This window comes from Mustela lutreola, chromosome 6, assembly GCF_030435805.1.
Source record: "Mustela lutreola isolate mMusLut2 chromosome 6, mMusLut2.pri, whole genome shotgun sequence".
Taxonomy (NCBI): Eukaryota; Metazoa; Chordata; class Mammalia; order Carnivora; family Mustelidae; genus Mustela; species Mustela lutreola.
Window position 1 is genome coordinate 143,995,978 of NC_081295.1, and position 20,764 is coordinate 144,016,741.

At 41.6% G+C, this 20,764-nt stretch overlaps 1 long non-coding RNA gene across 1 annotated transcript in view; it reads right to left on the reverse strand.

Annotated features, from left to right (window-relative positions):
- Window positions 1-9,628: 9,628 nt before the first annotated feature.
- LOC131834552 (uncharacterized) overlaps window positions 9,629-20,764 on the reverse strand; it is a 52,293-nt gene continuing 41,157 nt past the window's right edge. Inside the window, exon 4 of the long non-coding RNA XR_009354927.1 lies at window positions 9,629-10,231. This is a non-coding gene — a long non-coding RNA (uncharacterized LOC131834552). The remainder of the gene's footprint in view (window positions 10,232-20,764) is intronic.

Below are 20,764 nucleotides of genomic sequence, written 5' to 3' on the forward strand. Positions count from 1 at the left end.
CGGAATGGGAGAAGATATTTGCAAATGCCAGCACAGACAAAAGGTTGATATCCAGGATCTATAATGAACTCCTCAAACTCAACACACACAAAACAGACAATCATATCAAAAAATGGGCAGAAGATATGGACAGACACTTCTCCAATGAAGACATACAAATGGCTATCAGACACATGAAAAAAATGTTCATCATCACTAGCCATCAGGGAGATTCAAATTAATACTACATTGAGATATCACCTTACAACAGTTAGAATGGCCAAAATTAGCAAGACAGGAAACAACATGTGTTGGAGGGGATGTGGAGAAAGGGGAACCCTCTTCCACTGTTGGTGGGAATGCAAGTTGGTGCAGCCTCTTTGGAGAACAGTGTGGAGATTCCTCAAGAAATTAAAAATAGAACTTCCCTATGACCCTGCCATTGCACTCCTGGGTATTTACCCCAAAGATACAGATGTAGTGAAAAGAAGGGCCATCTGTACCCCAATATTTATAGCAGCAATGGCCATGGTCGCCAAACTGTGGAAAGAACCAAGATGCCCTTGAACGGACGAATGGATAAGGAAGATGTGGTCCATATACATTATGGAATATTATGCCTCCATCAGAAAGGACGGATACCCAACTTTTGTAGCAACATGGACGGGACTGGAAAAGAGTATGCTGCGTGAAATAAGTCAAGCAGAGAGAGTCAATTATCATATGGTTTCACTTTGTGGAGCATAACAAATAGCATGGAGGACATGGGGAGATAGAGAGGAGAAGGGAGTTGGGGCAAATTGGAAGGAGAGGGAATCATGAGAGACTATGGACTCTGAAAAACAATCTGAGGGGTTTGAAGTGGCGGGGGGGGGGTGGGAGGTCGGGGTACCAGGTGGTGGGTATTATAGAGGTGACGGATTGCATGGAGCACTGGGTGTGGTGAAAAAACAATGATACTGTTATGCTGAAAATAAATAAAATAATAAAAAAAAAGGAAACAGAATCTGCATTTTGACCAGATTACCCAAGTGATCCCTATGCCCCCTTCAAGTGTCAGAAGCATTGCTTTAGGACTGTTTGCCTTGCAAGGGGAAATGAGGAAAGACTAAAGATGACTTTGACCTTCTGTTCAGGCATCCCAAATTTGGGGCATGTTAGAAGAGCACTTCACCTCAGCAGCCCAGTTAGAGCAAGGGCTTGGGGTACAAAGACCACTATTTAACTGAGCTGGCAAGGAATGACCCTAGTTACGGACCCAGTTGCTCTCTTCCCATATTCTTCCTTTCTCTGCAGGTACAGATTTCTTCAGGCATCAGGACCATCTCTCCAGATTTGAAGTATGCTACTTCACTAGTTTATAGTAAACCTTTGATGCCTAGACTCTTCTTGACTTTCTTTTATTCTCCCCCCACATTTCCTTGTCCAGTGTTTGTTTTTTTTTTTTTGCTCTGGGCTTGCTAATTTAAACTCAAATGCCGGTGGCCAGGTATAATACATCTTCAAAGAAATATTTCAGTGTTCTCCGAGTCTTAATACACTGCCATGAGAGATGACACTACTTGAAGCATGGAGTTAATGGGGTCACATTTGGGGGCACAGGGGTCTTTAAGACCTGCTAACCTAGATGGCCCCATCTCCTGTGGCTCCTCTACAGATAACTTGTACTCCTGAAATTCTTGATCTCAAGGGACTATTTTCATTCCTACGTGGAATGCAATTCCCCAGCTTCCTGGCAGACTCCGGGCTGAGATAGGTACCCCCCACCTGTGTGGTCTCCTTGGGCGTATCTCCTTCAGGGCGTGCTATCACACTATGCCTTGTTGATTTACATGTCCCTCCCACCCTTGATTCTCTGTCTTTTCATCTTTACACCCTCAAAGCATAGCAGAGTACCTAGCTCATACTGGAGGCACAATAAATATTTGTTAAATGAGTCAATGAAAGAATGTGTGACTGTGGATGAGGCTGGTTTGGGGGGTAGGATAGATCTGGGGAGTCAGAACTGTAGTTCATTGAACCGTTTGGGGTTAGACTCATGATCTTCTTGACCTATGCTAAGGTCAGGAGCTACTCTGTATTCTTACATGGGTTTTTGAACATCTCTGAATTACTCTTAATATCCTCATGGGCCCTTCTGGTGAACAATAATCTAGAACATTCTTCCCCACCTTAAATTTACAAGCAAACATCAAAACCTGCTGCTCGGTTATTTTGCCTAAGAAACACATACCTCTGACTTTGAAGTGGGTTTGGGTTTGGTCACTTATTTTTACTTTTATGGGTGTCTTATTCTTAGTTGCAGAGGTATTTTTAGTAAGTTTTTACTCATTGAACACTTACAGCCCAAGAAACAATAGGCTTGCTTAAGTTGACCCTGGCCAACTCTGTTTGTGGGGGAATTCCTGGCCTTAATAAGTGATGCACTCCTACCCAGTCTAGCTACCCCAAACAAATTCCAGGACAATACAAAGAATGTCAAGAATAGCCAAGCAAGAAAATACTTCTGTTGCAGCTTCAAGCTTAGAGGATGTATTCCTCCCCACCTTAACTAAAGAATCTCCCCACAGAAGGAGGAAACAAAAATCCCTGGGAGCCAAGAATGACAGAGTATGTGTCTACATGAATGGACACTATTTTGTGTTTTGTTGTCACTATTGTCATCAATGATCCTCTGTTGTTGCGTAAAGACCATAATATTATCCTGATGGGCAAGCTGGCATTATGATTTATCTTGTAATTATTCTCTACTAACAATCCTCTGAACATAGTCTACCAATCCTTTTTTTCTCTGCCTTTCATTCTTTATCCTAATACCTCTGAAATGTAGTTCTCATTCTGCATGCTCCCAACCTCCATGGTGGCCATTTCTTCTTCAAGGTTCCATTTCCCCATAGCTCCACTCAAAGTTACAGAGTCCTATGTGGACATAATTGCTCTTTTCTGGTCACTACCGCATGTATATTACATAAGAGCATCAAGAGTATCTTTGGAAATGAACCCCAAGCTTATTTTGAGCTGTTTCTTTCCTGTGCCATGGTAACATCAATTGGTTTATTACATATCACAGATGAGCCACCCATATGGACAAAGATCATTCTCTTGCCCTCCAGCAGAAGGACGGCAGCGGGCCCCTCTTCCCATGTTGGAGAGAAATGCCTTGATTTCATGTTCCAATCATCAAAGTTAGATGGCATGCACATGGTCAAGACTCAGACAATGTGAAGATGAGTGGAGGTCCTGGAAATGATGCTGGCTGAGAAGAGAGAAGCACCAAAGGCCTCCGTTGCCTCTTTTCAACATTTCTTAGAGCCAGTCCCAACTTGATACACTACTTCTAATTTAAGAGACTTCACTGGATTTCCTCTTGTGTCTGCCATAGTTTTGTTAATCCCCAAAACAATATTGTTTCAACTCTAACAGCATTTTTGACTAGGCAGAAAATTGACTAATGCAGGCAAAGTATACTTGAAATGATTAATATTTTTTCTATGTTGCATGTTTCTATGTTGCATGTCTAAGGGTAAAATGAAAGATTCAGAATCCATTGTCAATGGAACCTACCACTGCCATCTAACCAAAAACATTGACCAAACTAGCTTTTGATATGCAAATGGGTGCCTGGCTCTGGCACCATCATGGGAAAGCAACAACTTTTCACTATGCGAACAATTTATATGTTCTATGAAATAGCCAAGGAAAAAGAAAGAAGAAAAGCAGGAAACGAAAAGAAAGAAAAAGAAAGGAAGAAAAGAAAACTGAAGCACCATGTCCAAACTAAAAATGCTTTCATCGATCTTAGTGACAATAAGAGGATTTTTCTTTTTTAACATCTCTGGAATGGACAAGAGAACATAGGGGTAAACTGTGTTTAAAGTCCCATACAGCAGGGGGCTTTCAGCTCAGGTTATGATCTCAGGGCGATGAGATGGAGCCCTGCATTGGGCTCCCCACTCAAAGGCATCTGCTTGTGATTCTTTCTTTCTCTCTTCCTCTGCCCTCCCCCTACAGGCACACAGGCTCTCTCTCTCAAAAAAAAAAAAAAAAAAAAAAAAAAAGTCCCATATTGCAGGGAATATTATTTTATGTTCTAATTCAGTTATTTTATTTCCTTTCTTCTTCTTCTTTATGTATTTAGTTGGGTGTTTTTTTTTTTTTTTTTTTTTTTTTTTTTTTTTTTTTTTTTGGTTTTTGCTTTGTTTTTGTTTTGTTTTGTTTTGTATGTGCATGTTTTGTGTTTTGCTCTCTGGAAGATGACAAATTGTATAGTTCAGTGACATAAATTACCTGAACAATTTACTGGAGAAGTTCTTGGCAGAAAAGGCCTGCTAGCGCCTGTGTTCCCTTCCTTGCTGCTGTGGGAACGCTATGTACCCTCCGGAGCCTGGGGCGGCCTGATTGGGCTCTATTATTTTCATATGCACAGTCTGCTGCTGAGAGGCTTAAGAAGCAGGGCACATTCTCCTACTCTGTCTAAGAAGGGTCAGGCCAGACCTTATTATTGCCCCTTCTGTTCTGCTCCTCTGCCTCCAGTAATGCTCAGGATTTGGTAATTCAGGGAAAAGGCGATGCCAGTTATGCCTCTGGACAGCTATGACATAATTGCTGTCCAAGGCATGCCAGGATTTTATAAATTCCAGCCTGTGATCGGTTCCTACCCTGAAGAATGTGTTCTGATGGTGTCTACCAGTGCTGGCATATCTACAAATAAGATCTAAGCACCATTGTTAATCATCTGGCACCTTTTAAAAAGACAGGATCGTCGTGCTGTCTAGCTTTTGGTGCTATTATGGTCTGATATGCAATTGTGAGACGTGTTAGTGCTTTCCTCTATTGGCTCCAAATCAGGGATGATCAAAATGTTTGCAGATCAGGGCTCAGCCAGACCCTTGAGCTGCAAAGGCTCCTTTAACCTGGCCCGAAAGTGGTGGCTCCCCGGTCTCTCCAGGCTTACCTAAGCTTTCATACTTCTTCTGGAGGGCACAGGTATAAATACATTAAATGTATCCAGAAGACAGCAAGTGTACATAAAATAGTCTCAACGTTAGGTGGTAGTGAGCCTTACTGATTCAAGATATCCTCGGCCAGAGAATGGAATGGGATGGGCCACCTTTTTCCTTCTCTTTCCTTTCTCACATTCCAAAGGTGAGTTTGGTGCTGCCTAAACACCAGACATAGAACGTGCCCAACCCCAAAAGAAGAGCCAGTTAAAACCATCAGTTTCTCCCCTGAGGTGGTCACCTAATCCCTAAGTTCCCATGTCTGGGGTTAACACCTGTATCCCCTGTGTGTTGTTGAACACCTGACTTTCTGCACCTGCTGAAGGCTTGGGCATGTCTTCCTCATGATCGCCACTGCTAACCCTTGCAACATGGCTCACATCTGGGTAGTGGAAACAGCTCCTAATCCGTGTACCTGCATTCAGCCTTTCTCTCTACCCCCCGCCCCCATGACTGCTAGAACGAGCATCCACAGGTGCTCTTGGCAGTGCCTTTTGGTGACACAGTAAAAGGTTTTGGCAATTACCTTAGACGTCCAACAACAGGCTTTATTGTAACATTTCTCCTTCCTCTCTTATTTCTCCTCAACACTGCCCATTTCCAACTCAGACAATGTGCTTGTTTTTCACTTCACAAGACTGGCTAGATATTTGCCCTGAAGGCATTGTTCAAATCTTTCCACTAATCTGGGACTCTCTCTCTCCTACTCTCCTTGCTCCTCTCAAGACCCGAGTTTGTTATCCAGGAGCCCACTGTTGTTAACCAGGGGCTCTCTCGGGTGGCCTCTTCACTCGGCTTCCTCTGTTTCCTGGAAGGTTTTAGTCTATTGATGCTTGAGTCAATAGCAAATCATTTTGACCTGATGATCTTTCGTTTTATAATGACTCACAAGGCACTCCTGGTATTTGGAGCGTACCTGCACCAAACCCTCCCCAACCCACCTACATCACAGGAAAGTTTTTGAAGTCAGGAGCATGTCTCCTCTTGTTTGGATGCCGTCCCCCCAACAAAGTCATGTATCTATTCAGCATTCTTTCAACAAATGCCCATCAGCATATAAGGGCTGCAGGCATAAGTTGTGAGGAAGACAGACCCAGTCCTTGGCCTTACGAGCCAGTGTGGAGTGGGCTTATAGAGCCAATATCCTGGGACATAAAAGGAAATGAGGCATATATTTTCTGAAGGAAGAAAAAAAGCATGTGTGATAACTTCATGAATGGTGGCAAGAGAGTTGGGAGAATCACATCTAATGATGTATTTCATGACACAATGATGTAGGTGGAGAATACCAAGGCAGGTGGTGAACACAGCCCATCTGCCAGATTCTGCAGACTTTCTACGTCCTCTCGAAATAAAACCAGTCTTCAGGGGTTTCTGGAAGTATTCTATATCTTGGTCTGCGTGATGGCTACACAGGTGTATACATAGATAAAAATGCATCAAGCTGTCCCTATTTCATAACTCCATAAAAAAGGTCTTGTGTGTCTGTGTATGCTTAAAGAAAAACGGTGAGAAGGAAAGCAAAGTGAAACACCTGACTGCTGGTGTGACCTCTTATTCCCATAAAAATACTCCCAGATCAGTCCTGCCTGGATCCCAAGGACACAAGCTGGAGGTGTTTTTTGGCCATAAAGTGCAGAGCCACCCAAATGGGTTCTTGATGCATTCAATGGGAGACTTGGAGGGAGTCAATGTTCTCACATGCTGGAGGATTAGTACTGAACCTGAAGATCAGGGCAACGTTTCTGAACTCTGGCAGCACATTAGGACCACCTGAGCATTCTTAACAAAACCCCAGTGCCTGGACCCCGCCCTCTGAGACTCTGATTTAGTTGGCCTTGGATGGGCCTCCTGTACCACTATTTTTAAAAAGGTGCCATTTTTAATGTGCAACAAGAATTCCTAATCCCTAGTGAATCCCATGTCTTCTTCAGAGCATTAAGGAAATGGGATTTCACAAAGTTTAAGTGATTTGCCTCAAGCAGTGCTCCTGGGTACATGTCTCAATTATCGGAAGAGCTTGTGGAGTGTATCCATGCCTGAGAAGAACCACTGGCTCAAGGTTACAAAGGACTGAGTGGTCAGAGCCAGGAATCCAATCCAAGTGCTTTGATTCTTAACCTCTAGTTTGTTCCACTTCATCTCCCCTAAAGGGAGACATCATTATTGGCAAAAGCTTTTGAAATAAAAATTGTAGCTATGGCTTTAATCTCAATTTGAACTCATTAGAGCAACCCCACTGACTGGAAACATTAGAAGCAATCTAGGAAGGTGGAATTCACTCTTTAAAATCCTTCTTGATGGGAATAAACAATGTCAATGGCTCTCCCAGGTCTTAGTTCTCACTTCGCTTCTCACCAGCCTCCCCCTTCCCAGCCCCCACTGATAGATTCTGTCTGCTCAGTTAATACATTTGACATAACACACTTTGTGCCATCACTCTGGCACTCCTCCACATTAAAACACAGTAACTCGAGAAATCAGAAAAATGAGGTGGGGATTAGTCAGAAAAAGACTAATGTAGAAGCTGATGTATCTTGAAACATCTGAGAAAGAGCATTAATGAGATCTTCACAAGCTAACTTAAAACTTCCAGTAATAAATGAGCTGCCCAACGAAAATGACTTCCCAACTCTATAACGATAACTTGAAATCTTCAAGCAGTTGCTTAAGACATTGACTACAATGTCTGTTTTTCATTCGTTAGTGAGATCAGCATCTAGAAGCAAATGTGAAAGACTTTCTCAGAAATCCATCAATCAGATGAGTTGAAAATAGCTCATCTCCCTACAGCTTTTTATCAGTGCCTTCCTTTGAGGTAATCAAGGCCATTTCTGCCTTCACATGTGATGATGCTCTTTTCTCCATTTTATCACTTTCATCTGGATAGTGATGTACATTTTTGCGAGGGGATCATTATGTTTTTAACAAGAGTACAGAGTACATTCAAACATGAAAGAAAGATTCCTCTATTAGACTGTGTCAGTGTGGTTGGACAAGTGCATGTTAGATGAGAGATTGGTTTAGATCAGATCTAGCTTGTCTTCAGGACTGGCAAATGTAGAAAATAAGGTATGGTGGAGCCCTGGTGCCGAGTAGCACTGAATTCAGCTGCAATCTGGCATGGGGAGGACAGCACGGGGATTTTTCCAGATGCTCTCATCCTTCCTTTCTTTTTCTTAGTAAATTTTTTAAAATTTTAATTTCAGTGTAGTTAACATACAGTATTATCCTAGTTTCAGGTGTACAGTCTAGAGATTCAACAACTCTATACGTGACTCAGTGTTCATCATATAAAGTGCCCTCTTAATTCCCTTCATCTGTTTCATCCACTTCCCATCCACTGCCCCTCTGGGAACCACCAGTTTGTTCTCTCTTAAAGAGTTTGCTTTGTGGTTTGTCTTTTTTCATTTGTTGGTTTGTTTGATTTCTTAAATTCCACATGTGAGTTAAATTATAGGGTATTTGTCTTTCTCAGTCTTATTTCACTGAGCATTATATTTTCTAGCCCCATCCAGGTTGTGGCAAATGGCAAGATTTCATTCTTTTTTTTTTTTTTAAAGATTTTATTTATATATTTATTTGAGAAGGAGAGCAGAGGGAGGAGCAGAAGGAGAGGGACAAGCAGATTCTGTGCTGTGCATGGAGCCGGATGGGGGGTTAAATCCCAGGACCTTGAGTTCATGATCTGAGCTGAAACTGAGTCGATGCTTTAACTGACTGAGTGACCCAGATGCTCCAAGATTTCATTCTTTTTTTTTTTAATGACTGAGTAATATTCCAATGTGTGTGTATGTGTATGTGTATGTGTGTGTACATGTGTGCATGTGTGTGTGTGTACCACCTCTTCTTTATCCATTCATCTATCGGTGGACATTTGGGTTGCTTCCATAATTTGGTTATTGCAAATAATACTGCTGTAAATATACTGGGTATATTTACTGGCATGTATATACTATACTATAAATATACTGGGTATATTTATTGGCATGTATCCTTTCAAATTAGGGTTTTGATCTTCTTTGGGTAAATCCTGGGTCGTGAAGTTACTGGGGCATAGGGTAGCTCTATTTTCAATTTTCTAAACCTCCATACTGTTTTCCAGAGTGGCTGCACCAGCTTGCATTCCCACCAACGGAGCACAAGGATTTTTCTTTCTCTGCATCCTTGTCAACACCTGTTGTCATCTTTCCTTTCTGACTTAGAGGAAGTGTTGCTTCACAGATATTCAATAAATGTTTGTTCATCCATTCATTCATTCATCCAACCAATTATCATAAAGTTGCCAACTGTTTAACAAGTGCTGCTAGGTGTTAGAGTATACATGTGAATAAAACACAGTTCATGACTATAAAGTTTTTATGGATTCCTTACTGAATGAATGAATATAAGGAGGAAAGGGAAAAAAAAAGTGTTTTCAAGGGGCACCTGGGTGGCTCAGTTAGTTAAGAGTCTGACTCTTGATTTTGGTTCATGTCATGATCTCAGGGTTGTGAGATCAAACCCTGTGTCAGGGTTCCACACTCAGCGTGGAGTCTGCTTGAGATTCTCTCTCTCCCTCTGCCTCAGGCCCTCCCTCTGCTCTAAATAAATAAATAAATAAATAAAATCTTCTAAAAACCAGCAACAAAAAAAGTGTCTAGGGGAATAACAATACTAGAACAGTGTTAAGAAAGTATGAAGTTTTGAATCAGGCAGATACTGGTTCAAATCTAAAAATCCCTTCTTATCAGCTCTTCATGCCTAACGTCAAGAATTCAGAGTAACAGAAGCATTTAGTCAAGAATACTTAGGTTCATTGGGATCCTTTGAGAATCAAAATGCAAAATAAGACTAGACGTGACAGATTTATTGAAGAAAACACCTGTGAAGGGTAAGGAAGGAGGAAGAAGGAATATGTAGGAAGATGCCTCAGACCATGATGCCTCAGACCATGATTCCTGGGAAGCAGAAAGGGAAGGGAGGAGGGTTGGATAGGGAGAATCTGAGATTCCAGTGCAGTTGCAAGAAAGTTTTAGCCGAGTTGATGGGAGTCTTTGAGCCAAAGTCACTCATTGGAGGAAGCCTGCATCTTATGGAGGAAGCCTTGGCATCTATGCTTAGCCATTACAGAATAGCAATTTACTTGAAGTGTGGCTTCTGAGAATGTGGTCACGGATCCAGAGGGTAGCATGGATCTGGGGTTGCTGTTCACTTATGTCATTTCCACAGCATGACATCAAAGTAGCCCATGACTACCAAAGTCGTTTTCACTGGAAAAATAAAAAAGAAAATTCAATTAATGTTTGGCTAAATCAAGAGTTGAGAAGATTAAAAAAAGAAAGAGAGAGAGAGAAGATAGTAAATCTTACAAGCTTTGTGGCCATACAACTCTTTTGCAGTTAAGAGAAGCCATAGACATTATGTTAATTTGGAGGTGTTCCAATAAAACTTTATTTACAAAAACAAGCAGGAAGACTGTTGGATTGTGGAGCATAGTTTGTGGATACCTGGTTTGCATGGATAAGGTGCTATTTCCTCACATTATGTCTAGAGATAAGATTGCAGGTGATGCTTCAGGGACTCAGCATGACATAAGACTTTTCCATCTTTTGCTCTTTTATTTTCAGCATCATTTTAAGGCTATCAGCTGATTTTCAACAGAAATATTCTCAGCAGTTTTAAAGATAGCAAATGACTTCTCAAGGGATGCCTATCCCTTATATAAGGGAGGAAATGACATCTTCTAAATTCCCTAGCAACAATGAACTCATTAATTAATCACAGATTTATTGAGCAGTTACTTCAGATCAGGTATTATTCTAGGTGTTCCCATAGTTAACAAAATAGAACAACTCTTTGTCCAAATGAAGCTGACATCCTAGTGGAGATGGAGGGGGTGATGGAGGATAAACAAGATAAGTAAAATATGTAGTAGTAGATGGTAGGAGATGCTATGGACAAAATAAAGTCAGGAAAAGGGAAGGATACTCCATGTGGTGGCAGTAAGGAGAAATTGCATTTTAAGTGAGGTGGATCAAAAAAGATGTCATTGAGTGGGTAATATTTGCAGAAAGATAAGGTAGTGTTAAACTATGAAAATAAATTATGGAAAAATTTTCCAGGGGAGGGGAATCTATCCAGTGCAATGTTCTAATGCCAGATCTATGTAGCTGGAGTAGAGTGAACCAGGAGAGAGGGGGAGACTCGAGGAAAAACAGGTCAGGAGGCCAGGTCACGTGGTGGGGATTTCTGGGGCTCTGTGATGACTTTGGCTTCTATTCCGAGGGAGATGAGAAGCCATGGGACCATTGTGAGCTGAGGGAAGAACACAATTTACATATTAACAGAGCCACTGCGGACGCTGTATTGCGACTACATGGAAGGAAGCGGCAAGATGGAAGCATGGCGTCCCATTAGGAGGCTTCAAAGCTAAGAGTTGCTGGTGATTTGGAGCAGGACAGCAGCAGCAGAGGTAAGGAGAAGCCTAGAGTTGCAGAATCTGTGGATTGACTGGATATGGACGGACCGTGAGAGGAAGAGGAAGCAGTGATGACTAAGCTGGCAGACTTGCATACCGGGGACACTAGGGTTGACATTTAGTTAGATGGCGAACACGGAGCAGGCAAAGACACTGGAAAGGCCAAGAGGATGAGTCGGACCAGTTGGACTGAGAATCTTATCAGCTCACTGGCTAAAGATGCTGAATAGGCAGTTGGTTATGTAAGTCTCTGCATTTAGACTTGAAGTCTACCCTGGGAATCTTCCGCAGATGCTTCCATATCATTGCCTGGAATTTTGTCATATAGGCAGCTTATCCCTAGCTGCAGGGAAAGTAGAGATGTCCATGTTCACCTTTTCCATCTTCCACAGAGAAAGATAGCAAGAGAGAAAGGGATTGGTATTTCAATGAGCAACATCTGACTTATTGTCTCTTAGCTCTTTCTATCAGGGATAATGAAATCTACTTTACATGATTATGGCAACAACTCACCTGAGCTAACTATAGAAGGCTCCGGGCATACATAACGTGTTCTTTAAATACCCGAGTTCCCCTCCCTTCCCTTCCCTTCCAGTGACCTGAGATGTCCTGGTAAGTTGTTAACTCTGTCAATAATACTTATTTTTGGACTTCCTCATTTAATGAAGCAGTGACACCACTATTTTTATAATCACTGCTGTGGCAGAAGAAAGGAACTTTTCCTTCCCCATGTTTCCGCCCCCCACAGCCACATACTTTCAAGAGCTGGATCGGTGAAGCTGGTTTTCTTCCTCTCAGTGACTCTTCCTTCTCATTTCTCAGAGGGTTTCGTTTTCACTTTTACGTTTTAGTTTCTGTGCGTAATGATAGTCAGAGAATCTACAAATTCTTAGTAATGATCAACCATCATGAGACAGGCAAAACTCTCCCCCAGTCTGAGACTTCATTGAAGAGTGTCTGGGGAGAACATTCACAAATACAAAGAAGTCCAAAGCAACATGAAGGGTGTCTCGTTCAAGGCCAGGTGGAGGCATGTGTTCGGGCCACTTGGTGGGACAAAGTCAGAGCGAACCCAATGGCTGTCAGAGGTAAATAACTCTAGAGACATTATTCTCCACTCCCACATCTGGCAGAAAACTATGTAGGAGCATTCTGAAGCCCTGTGTCAGCCTTATCTGTCCATTTTATATTTGCTTTATATCCCTTTCTCTCTCCCAGTGCAGGGAGAGGGCAAAATGTTTGTGTGTGTTTCTACCTATACAGGATGGCCATAAAGTCTTGACTCTAAAATAATATCGTTTTATCCTTTACTGTAGTGTGATAACAGTAAATCTTTTACAATGTGTTTGTCTGCTTTTCCAGACTTTGTGGCCACCGTGTGTGTGTGTGTGTGTGTGTGTGTGTGTGCGTGTACACGTACACATGCATGTGTGAGTATTATGTATTGGTTACTAGGGCTGCCCTAACAAAATACCACAGAGTGGACGGCTTACACAACAAAAATTTATTTTTTCACAATTCTTGGAGGCTAGAAGTCTGAGATCAAACCTTCAGCAGGGTTGGTTTCTTCTGAGAGCTCTCTCTTTGTTTTACAGATGGCTGCCTTCTCCTGTGTTCCCATACAGTCTCCCCTCTGTGCATTGACTGTGTCCTAATCTCTTCTTTTAAGAACACAAGTCATAGTGTGTTAGGATCCATCCTTGTGGTTTCATTTTAACTTAATCATCTCTTTAAATATACTCTCTTCAAATATAGGTACATTCTGAGGTACTGAGGGTTAGGACCTCAAGATATGAATCCTGGAGCTACATAATATACAGCTCATAACGGTATATATTTATATATAAATATAAAATGTTACATATAAAATACATATATAAAGCACATATTATGTCTTATATAATGCATTATATTTATACCTTTTATACATATACATACATGTATCCGTGCACATGCATTATACACACAAAGATTTTGAGATATTGTCCAATTTGTGCTTGAAACTTCCTCCTGTCTGTAGAAATGCCAGTCCCCTGACTGCCTAGGGCAGCTTTCCCCTGTAACTGTAGATGTCTGCCAGAGGCTCATTGTCCAGATCTGTTAATCTTTATAAGATGCTCTGAAGGGCAGGATACCTTAACCTTCTAACCTCACCATGCCTGTTAAGTAGGAAAGACGGTGCTCTGCTCCTGGGGCAACTTCACCTGCCGTGTTCATGAGCAGAATCTCAAAGCAGAAAAGCCTCTTGGATGGGGGATAAAGGGAGGGGGGTGGGGTGCGTGCTCCGTGCTTTTGTTTCCCTAAAATTCCTTTAGCAGCAGGCAGGAAAAGTGACCACAGCAGGGTAGGCTTCTGTTTAGGCTGAGGAAGCAGGGAGCCAGCCAAAGACCAGGAAAAGACCCATGCTTCTGGGTTAAAGATAAACTGAAAAGGTATTTTAAGAGCTAGCTGTTGGTCCAGTGGGAACAATAGATAAGTTAAAGGCCTGGGTATTAAGCCAATTTCATCTCTGAGTAATATTTTTTAGGAAACTATGAATGACATTGAGATTGGCAACCATTGTTCACTTGAAAGGAGATTTTTCAAGAATCTTGACTTTTCCCGTGATGTATGGTCAAAATGGGAAGAAGAAGCTAAGATTTCCCTGCCGCTCAACTTCAGTCCTTTGGGGTTGACTTTTCTACTTGTCAGTTACAGATTGGTCAATTTTATTTTCAATCATGTATAGGCACTAATTTGTCCAATTTCTTTACTACTCAAATTAACAAGTCTGGACCAGCAAAGTTCACACCTCCTGGGAGTTGTGAGACATAGAGTCTCTGGCCCCTCCCAGACCTACAGAATCAGAATCTGCATTTTAAAAAGATCCCCAGTTGATCTCTATTAATATATAAGTTTAAGAAACAGCAGTCTAAGGGCCTAACATCCTAGTTGTGACCTTTTCTGGAAGGTAGAGACCATATACAAAAGTATAACACTCTATTAGGAAACATTTCCTATAGTACCCCATCTTGAGTAGGCAATAAACAACCGGTGTGCTCTGATGATCGACAGGTGATCATTAATAGAAGAAACAAGTGAACAGTAAGAGATGTTCTTTCAAGACTCCAACAAACTGACACCTGCCTATTCCTTGGTACATTGGTAACTTTATTATTCATCTAATTACAGTATTTTTATGCTGTGTTATCTTGAGTCACTTACTTGACCTTCTGTGACTTAGTTTCTCTTCTACAAAATGGGGTTTAAAATAATACTTATCAGGGCGCCTGGGTGGCTCAGTGGTTAAGACTCTGCGTTGGGCTCAGGTCATGTTCTCAGGGTCCTGGGATAGAGCCCAGCATTGGGCTATCTGCTCAGCAGGGAGCCTGCTTCCTCCTCTCTCATCATCTCTCTGCCTACTTGTGATCTCTCCCTCTCTGTCAAATAAATAAATAAAAGCCTTATAAGTAAATAAGTTTATACCTGTGAAGCACTCATATTGGCATATTGTGTCTGGCATATGGTAAGAGCCAAATAAGTGTTAGTTAAAAATACAATACAGCAGGACCTGTATAAATGTTTATGTCTCAAAATCTTCCCATGTGTGAATTGTTATGATTTTTTTAAATGTATTATCTGGTTTCTCCCTATATATTTGCATACTACTTTTCCTGTTGTTCTTTAGGTTTCTTGAAGAAAGAATAAAAGACGGTTACCATCTTCCCATAAAAGTATATAGCACAGTGCTCAGCACACAGTAGACTCTTAGTTTTGCAGAACTATGTATGTTCAGGTGCACAACCATTTTGAGAGTGAGAGCTGATTTGACTAGTTTGATGTTTTTCCACTGCATTGATGACAACATTGGCTATAGTTCACATATTCATTCATTCCCTCATTTGACAAAGGTTTGAGCACGTACTGTGGTCTAGATTCTGTCCTAGGTGTTCAAGATATGCAGGAACAGATCTTTTAAAAATTCTTTGAGGAGTTTTGCTCTAAAGAGAAGCAGAGAAACTAGGTACTCATGAAGGGAGAAGGGGGGTGGGCAAGAGAAGTTAAAAAATGGATGATGTGGGGCGCCTGGGTGGCTCAGTGGGTTAAAGCCTCTGCCTTCGGCTCAGGTCATGATCCCAGAGTCCTGGGATGGAGCCCCACGTCGGGCTTTCTGCTCGGCAGGGAGCCTGCTTTCTCCTCTCTCTCTGCCTGCCTCTCTGCCTACTTGTGATCTCTGTCTCTCAAATAAATAAATAAACAAAATCTTTAAAAAAAAAAAAAGGATGATGTTACAGCACGTGTATACTCATGGAAATTGAGACAAGATGATGAGAGAAGATAGGGGGGCAGTTCCCTCCTTGGGATAACAAGAGAGGATGAGCTCTAATGCACCAGTGTTGCAACTGACCTTGGCTGGCAGCAATGACAACTTCACCATAAAGAAAGGAGAGAAAGCATAGGACATAGGAAACAGGGTAGGTATCAGCTCTATCAGGAGACAGTCAAGGGGAGAAATTGGAATTTTCAGGGGAGAGAAGGTGAGCAGTAGTCCTTGAGGACAGCGGGAGAGGTAATAGGGTCTGCACACACAGAATGCCTGCCCGATGGTGGTAAGGTCCATTGTCCACTGTGGTCATGAGTTTAAGGGAAGACCAGGAAGCACATTGGTGTGTTTTTCTTTGGTCCCTTTTAGCTCCCCGGGTGCAGGTGTGGAATAGGCCAAGAGCTGCTCCTCACCAGATTGTACTCATGATTTGGCACCACAAGTACATAGCCACTGGAAAGACTAGATGCGCCAGTTCCTTAGGAAACTCACAGAACAAGTACCCTGGATATGAATTATTTGCATAATAAGAAATCATTTACTCCCAAGGACTATGCCATATCCCCTGGTAGTATTCTGTTCGTGTTGGGTTTTTATATTCCTCTTATCAAAGGCTTTCATTTCTGGAGAAGTAACTGATATTCCCATAATCTTTCACCCGTATAATTCCTTGCCTTCACTTGGACCCCACTTGGACCCCAAGTTTACCTATGCCTTCTTATGACCCTTAAAATATAGTGACCTTATTTAGTACCTCTGCCTGGGAATGGGCAACCCACAACTGGAAATGTGTTTGCTCTGCTGACTCAGTAGTTTGTTGAACAGCCTGAAAGCGTTAATGCAGCTCTTTCCGGGATTTGGGGTATCTCTTCTATGTCAGGACCTTGCTTTTTTCTTTTACATTCAGAATGGAAATTTTTTTTTCTGACGGATAGATTTGTGTCACCCAAATTTCATTTTTCGTCCCTTCCTCCATGTCAACTGACGTTATTACCCAACTTCCATGATTGTCCTTTACCTGAAACAGCAAGGCTCCAGAATAGCTCTTAAAACTTTGCTGCCCCAACAAGGAGGAAATAATGAGCTTCTTTCTCTTGAAAATCTTTTGTAACCTCCTGTGGTGAGTGCAGGGGTTGCTCTGTGCATTCTCAATTCTCTCTGGCTCCTGGGCCACTCTAGGGCAATGGGAAGCTGACTGTGCTCTGGTCACTAAATTGTCCTTGACTTGGGGGTTGCATTGTGCTCTCTAATGTAAGCATTGTTGGCTGCATATTTCTTACCATGCACAGGTGCAAAAAGTACCCAGGGGGCTTCCCCATAGCTCTGGATCATGCATAGCCTTCCCTTGATTACATTCTGTACCCTCTTCACACCTCCCCTCCCTTGAGTCTTCCCTGATAATGCCAGGGTAGGGACATTCTGTTCCAAGCTCATTAGTCAAGAATGTTACCAGACTGCCCTGAAGATTTTTTTTTTCCTCCCTGGTGTGGGCTCTCCCCAGTTCTGCAGGAAATCTGAAAATCATGCTGTCTTTATACTGAATTCAACTCAGGATCACATTTCTTCACCTGTGCCCGGGCATTATAGAGATGTTCTCTTAAGACCCCAACAAACTGACAAAGATGTTCAAATTAACAGTTCTTCTGCATGTGGAAGAATTCGATGACTCCCTGGGATAGTCATTCCTGAACTCGTTCTTCCAAATGGTGCAGCTTTTGGCTTCATCTTGCTGGGAAGAGTAGCCCTTCTGAAACACTAAGAGCAGGGTAACATTTGTGTCTGCCTACAGCCACTTTGTGGGGATCTCTGGGAAAGCTAGAGAGCCAAGCATTTGATTCATGAATATTTATCAAGTGCCTACTATGTGGCAGGTGCTGTACTTTGAGAATCACAGAAGTGATTCTAAAATTTTGCCACATTTCAGAATCTCCTGACGAGCTTAAAAATAATACTGATGCTTATGTTAAAGCCCATATCAAATAAATCAAATCAAGACAGCAGAATTTTTTGAAGCTCCTAGCAGATTTTTGGGACACCTGTGTGGCTCAGTAGGTTAAGCATCTGCTTTTGGCTTAGGTCATGATCCGAGGGGCCCTGGGATCAAGTCCCTGTCTGCTTCTCATTCTCCTTCTGCTCCCCACCCCTCACCCCATGCTCTCTCTCTCTTTCTCTCTCAAATAGATAAATAAAAGAAAAATAAAAAAAGCTCCTAGCCAATTCCAATGTGCAGTCCAGGCTGGAACCAGTGTTTTTGACAGTGCTCTTCAGCTTTAATATGAAAATGAGACCCCGGGACATTTTATTAAAAATGCAGAATTTGATTCAGTAGGCCAGGGTAGGGCCTGGGCTTCTACATTTTCTTAAAGTTCCTCGGAAATACTGATGCTGCTGGTCTGCAGACCACACTTTGAGTAGCAAGCAATAAAGTTCCTTTATCCCTTGATGTGTCAAACTTTCCTGCCCTTGAGTCTTCACGTAGGCTCTTCCTTTTTCTCTGAAATCACCTCTCTGGAAATCCCCAGAAAAATGCTTTCTCATCTTTTGGTCCTTCAGGTTTCCCCTGACCACCCAATAGAGAGTAATCTCTACCTTCTTTCTCCATAAATGTCTATTTTTTGTTTTCTCAAGGGTTCTTCTGACACTAGTGCAAGTGCCAAGAAGCCAGGAGCCACCTCCATTTTGTTCTAGACAAATTATATTCAGCATTCAGTGGATGTCTAACAGAAAAAGCAGCTGATAAATGCTTGTTGAATGAATGACAACAGGGGTGCCTGGACAATTTCACCTATTTTTCTATTTCAGGTGAGACAAGAAGAAGTGAGAATAGTCCAGCCTTTTCTGTGAAATAGAAGAGAGTATCTTTGAGCATGTCTTATCTGGCCCTTTAAAAAAAAAAAAGAAAGAAAGAAAGAAAGAACTTTGACTAAAAAAGTATGGGCAATCTCAAGAAACTCAAGAGCCATTCCTAAAAACAGAGCTTGAGGAAAAACACTAGGACAACTTCTTGCATTGCTTAGTGAATACCTTCAAAACGCTAAATCATCAGTTTGACAGTATTATCTTTTCAGGTCACTGCAGCTCACTAAGATAGCACCGAGTTGAATAATCAACAGAGAAATACCATAAACATCTCAGAAACTGAAGTGACCTTGGGGCTGGTTCATTACTAAACTAAGATCATATCAGAGGCCTTAATTCACCATAGGCAGTGTCTCATCCTTGCCTGGGCTTAAGATGGCAAGTAGACTGAGAATCACATGTAACTCCTCATTTCAGATTTAACTTGTGAAAAATAGAAATTTGTATTGCTTTCTCATGGATGGTGCAGTGGTCAGAGATAGTACCAAGGCTGTGGGTGCCCCCATATAAAGGACCGTGGAAAGTCGAAGTAAAGTTATTTGATAGGATTAAGAGATACAAAATTTATCCAGTCTCACAAAATGGGAGGAGAGGGCTATTACTCTTGAGAGAACTAAGGCACAAAAGAACTAATTATTCACCTGAAGTTGTTCAGCAACGGGATAGAGGAATAGGACCAACTCATCTCTCTACCCAATGGAAGCCGGTCTACTCAGTGACACAGTTTCCCTCTTCCTAAATTCATGACACAAAAGATTTATGTATTATGTTTTCTTTAATCTTTCTGAATGGGGCACTACAGAATCTCAGCCTTTTTCAAGCATACAGATTCTAAGAGTAATGAATTTTTGTATTTGCCTTTAGTGTTTATTTAGTTTTTCATTTTGAAAAAATTGACTGTTACCATTGACCTTTTCCTTCATACTGAGAATGCCCATGGGCTGTGTATGCTGGTGAGTGTTTGTTAGTGACGCTACCTTTCTACATTATAGAAAAATAAACAGGGAAATGTCCAGAAGGAGCTGAAGTAGTATTTAGGGACAGGACACAGGACACATTCCATCTATGAGTCTCGTGATACTGCTTGAATCAGTGCCACAGTATTATTTAGTCTGATCCCCATGTGGAAAAGGAAACTTTTGGTAGGATTGTCCATCTCTCGTGCACATTTCCAAGGTCTGAATGTCTCTAAAATGCATGGAACTGAAATATTTTGTGTAATTACAGCCTCTAGAGGCCTCTACAGCAAAAGACATAAATCAGTAGGAGTACGTGTATTCCAAGGGAAGTTTCTCTGTTTGTCCTTCAGCCATTCAGTTCTAAATTCTATGAGAAGAGAATGAAATTCATTCTGTTGTGGGCTCCAGGAAAATCTTTGGAGAACAAGCATGTGATCAGCATACATCTCACATTGCTAGCAAAGCTGAAGAAGCTGCCTTGAGAGATTATAGAAATCATAGGATCTCAGCCCTGGATACCAATTGGATGGGTCTCACCTAAGTAGAGAACATCCTCTAGGCCTGGTGAAGAACAAAGAGCTCAGAACTTTGGGGAAAGTTTTTCTTTGTTGGATTTAATTTTAAAACACATCTTCCTTAATTTAAGCCTATGTCTGTATCACTCTATCTTCTACACATCTATCATAGTTCTCACCTCTTAAGCAATATATGTAAGATCAATTCTTTTTCTGGCCATTTTACATCCTTTATAGGAATGGTTTTATTTATAAGTTTAAAAATGAAAATGTCTTTCCAACAATAATCCTTTGAACATTTAAACAAAGATATGAAGACCTGTCTTACTTAATGTCCTCTACTACACTTGAAATGAAAATGATTGATTGTTATGTATGGCTCTAGGCCCCTCATGCCAGATGGTCTTCATGCACTCATTTATTCACCACGCAATCACATATTCATACAATACACCGTATTGTATGAAATATACAGAGTGCAGGAGGACCATTATTTACCTTGTGCCTTCAAGAAAGTAGGTTTATTGGGGGTTAGCTTCTTTTTTAATTTTTTTTAAAGATTTTATTTATTTATTTATTTGACAGACAGAGATTACAAGCAGATAGAGAGGCAGGCAGAGAGCCTGAGCAGAGAGCCTGATGCGGGGCTTGATCCCAGGACCCTGAGATCATGACTTGAGCTGAAGGCA